This window comes from Neofelis nebulosa, chromosome 7 (assembly GCF_028018385.1).
Source record: "Neofelis nebulosa isolate mNeoNeb1 chromosome 7, mNeoNeb1.pri, whole genome shotgun sequence".
Classification (NCBI taxonomy): Eukaryota; Metazoa; Chordata; class Mammalia; order Carnivora; family Felidae; genus Neofelis; species Neofelis nebulosa.
This window is the reverse complement of record NC_080788.1, coordinates 148,501,442-148,505,701: the sequence shown is the minus strand read 5'-3', so window position 1 is coordinate 148,505,701 and position 4,260 is coordinate 148,501,442. Positions and strand designations below refer to the sequence as shown.

The 4,260-nt window shown below is 46.5% G+C and overlaps 1 pseudogene; it reads left to right on the top strand.

Annotated features, from left to right (window-relative positions):
• Positions 1–1,087: 1,087 nt before the first annotated feature.
• LOC131517875 (immunoglobulin heavy variable 3-74-like) lies at positions 1,088–4,017 on the top strand (annotated as a pseudogene).
• Positions 4,018–4,260: the final 243 nt, after the last annotated feature.

Below are 4,260 nucleotides of genomic sequence, written 5' to 3'. Positions count from 1 at the left end.
AATACGAAAACCATTCCTTCTACATCAAGATCAGACAATGATGATCACCCCTAACGTAAGTATTCAACATGATAACGTGAAGAATAAACATGCTGCCTCAAACCATATCAACGTGTCACATTGCTGATTTGGATGAAAGTCATGTGAGAAACAGCCAGTCCAAGGACACTCAGACCATCCTTTGTCCCTTGACAGCACGAAATAAATCTCCCCTGGGAAAACTCCCTTACCTGTTCCAGGAGGGAAGAACTATCCTTAGCACCAGAATAAGGAACACAGGGACAAGAAGGCTGTGAAAACAAACCTAGTTACTTGTTGACTAATTAAATACCCCCAAACCCACACCTTTGCCTTAACTCTTGCCAAATCGAATGTTTTGTTGTCTGAAAGTCACAAGTGCCACCTGCTTTGTACATTCTCTGGGTGTCATATCATTAGGAAGGCCATGCACTTGCAAAATGAAATTTATCCTCCCCTTGAGATCAGTCTTATGGCAATTGAATCCTTACACCAGGTGAAACCCCAGAAGAAGGGAAAAGCATTCTTCTCCTACAACTGAAAGAATTACTCAAACTTTGGCAATAAAAAGAAATAAAAGACATTTAAAACAGTGAGAAGGAAGAAAAATTGCCTGTTTGTAGATGACATGATCTTAAACATAACAAAAGCCTAGAGATACCACAAAAAATATTAGAACCAGTTTTTAAAAATGAGGAGAAGTGCAGGACACGTAATGAAGAAAAATAAATAAAAAATAAACCACCTGTGATTCTACACACCAGCGTGGAAATATATGCAAAACAAATAACAAAATTACAGAAGTGAAAATTTCACAGAAAAAAGTATTTGGGATTAATATCAAAAAGGATGTAAAATAATTGTAGAGCAAAAATGACCAATGTTGATGAAAGACAAGTAAAACTGCACACGTGCCTGCAAATATACCTGTGCTCACCAATTAAAATTATTCATATTTTCACAGCACCATCCACACAAACTAATGTAGAAATGCGTCCCCAACCCTGTCGTTCACTTTTACAGAATCAAATCTAAGTCTGAATCTTGATATATATGTCAGAGGACATGCAAATAGTGCCCTCTCTGTAGCCCTCTGTAGTGCCCTCTGCAGCCTGCAGCTGGGAGAGGAGCCCCAGCCCCAGGAGTCCCAGGTGTTCCCATTCTGTGATCAGCACAGAACACACACACCTCACCATGGAGTTTGTGCTTGGCTGGATTTTCCTCGTTGCTCTTTTGAAAGGTAAGTCATGGTGAATTAGAGACACTGAGTATGTGAGTGGGTATGAGTGAGAACCAGTGGATGTGTGACAGTTTCCTGACCAAGATGTCTGGTGTCTGCAGGTGTCCAGTGTGACGTGCAGCTGGTGGAGTCTGGGGGAGACCTGGTGAAGCCTGGAGGGTCCCTGAGACTCACCTGTGTAGCCTCTGGATTCACCTTCAGTAGCAACAGCAAGGACTGAGTCTGCCAGGCTTCAGGGAAGGGGCTGCAGTGGGCCGCATATATTAGATATGACGGAAGGAGCACAAGCTATGCAGACTCCGTGAAGGGCCGATTCACCATCTCCAGAGACAATGCCAAGGACACGCTATATCTGCAGATGAACAACCTCAAGACCGAGGACACGGCCACATATTACTGTGCAAGAGACACAGAGAGGGGACCCCAATGGAAGCCCACACACAAACCTCCCTGCAGGAGGGGATCAGCACAACCAGGGGGGCACACACAATGCACAATTCTGGTTTGTGTTTCCAGAGGCAGGTGCAGATGGAGGTTACAGGCAGGTTTCCTGTCAGGGTCAGGGGCTTCCTCTCCACACAGCAGTTTCCCCAGGGAGGCTCTCTGGACACAGGTTTCTGTGCTTACCAATTAACTGTCTAAATTAGATACTTGTTGTCATAGGAAAACTACACTAACGTGCACAAAAGACACAGTTCTTTGCATTGCTTACTCCTGTCCCTCAATATGAGTGAATTGCAGATATCCTGAGAGGCACAACAGCTGAACATTTACAGGGGTCCCAGATGCAGTCCCAGTGCAGCCAGGACCACAGGATCCCACAGCTCCTCCTTATCCTCACCCAGCCATTGTCCCAATAAAACAACATGACACTTCCCACCTGGCTGTTGCTACGCAGGACTTTAAATGAGCTACAGCTTTATCCAATTCCTCTAAAGAAGAGATAATTCATCTCCATTTATTAGGATTCTCCTGAGGCACAGGGCCCAAAGCACATTGGTTTAAATGATTGAATACATTGATAAGCCCCACCTTCCACTCTCACATGCTGGAGACCCAGGAAAACCAGAGGTGTAATTCTCATCTAATTCTGAACTACTCTCTAGTCTCACAACGTGGAAAGCTGATGATGTAACTCTCAGAACAAGGGCCAGAGGAGACCACTGTTCCAGTTCAAACAAGCACATGGGAAGTAAAAATGAGGGAATTCTTCCTCCCTCTGCATCAGATTTTCTTCAGAACCTTAACAGAGTGGGTGATGCCGAGGCAGACAGAAACCATGGATAGAAATGCCAGTGTCTTCTGGAATAGTTACCAGACATCCACAGAAACAGTGGGGAAACTGGGCACCCATGACGCAGTCAAGATGACACATAAAGGTAATCAAGACAAGTCAACCTTCTGTAAATGTGCAGTTCAAAGACTGAAGGTTTAGAAGTCCATGCCATCATTGGGGTGGAGTCTGGTGGGCATAGCAGTGCTCCAGGGGAGAAGCAGCCCCGTGGCCCACAGGCAGTGCTACAGTTTGAGGATCCCTGAGTCATATCGGGTGAGACAGTTACCTTCTTGGAGTGCATTTTCATGGGGCAGGAGAGCTGACAGGCACCGTTGCACTGCCCTGGTGATTAGCATAGGAGCCTCTGCTGAGAGCAGCTAAATGGACGCTGCTTCTTGTTGTTCTTCATCATGAACTCCAAGCCCTAGTGTTCATGCAACTGCCCTTCTGGGATAACCAGCTCCAACCACAGCATAGCGAGATGCTCTCCCAGAGGATCAGTGAGATCACTGTCATACTGAGTTCATACAATTTGGTGTATTCAAACCCAGCTAGAGCTCCTGAGATAAAACATAAGAGCCCTGATATGCCAGGTGGACCAATGGATTCGACACAGACAGGATGAAGGCAGGGTTGTGGGGTGTCCTTGGCGTACCCTGATGACTTCCATAGGCAAGATGAACCCCATGCACCGAAGAGGGATGCTGCTATTATGGGAACTGCACTGACCGCACTAGGCGCTGCCAAGAAATCTTTGCAAAATTCTGGAAAGGTGAAGATGTCTGCTATGCCATAAATCAAAAAAGCAGCCGATATGGACACTGCAGAAGACCCTGGGGAATTCAACACTGAACACTGTTCCCACACAGACGAGCCGTGTGGAATGCTGCAGTGTAGGATCGTCACACATCTCCCTCAGCTGCAAGAGCATGTTGGATTCCATCCATCTGAGATATCAGGGTTCTGGTGTTTGCTGCTGAATTCACATAGTAGCACAGGAACAACCGAGATTGGTCATGTGAGAACTGGTACCCCCTATGCTTCTGGAAAGCTCTGTCAGGACACCTACTGCACTGGCAGTGTGGCTCAGCTGAATTATGACTGTATCCCGGAGAAATGCAGTCACAGAGGGTCGTGTGACAATGACAGGAACTGCCATTGTCACATAAGCTGGGATCCTCCATGGTGCACCGGACGAGGCACTGGTGGGAGCACAGGCAGTGCACCCCTCCAAGAAGAAGGCGTCCAGTGAGGCAAAGTGATGAATCCCTGTTATATCTCAGAGCGGTTTTTGGTCCCATTTAAGCCATAATAGCTGCATTCCTTGTGGTGTCGCCACAAGTGTCAAATTATCAACCCCGAGAAAGTTAAGGGACTGATTGTTGCTGACGACAATCCATAATTAGCCTCCTCACTGCTGAACAACTATAGACAATCCAACTGGCACATGTGTGACAATACAGTAATGAGGCTGCAGAGCTGACATCCACGTTTCGGGGGTCTGCAGGAGACACAGGGGTCCACAGGCACATCATGGCTCTGACACACATCTCTCATGGCTCACTGACCAGAACGCTGAAATAAGACTTAAACACTGCATGCTTGTGGCCTCTACGTATATATCTAAGCTTCCAAGAGCCCAAACTGAGCCCGAGATTATGTGCAGAGGACCTGAGTCAGCATCTGGGTCTTGAACTGAGGTATATGCTTCCAGAATTAAGAGACA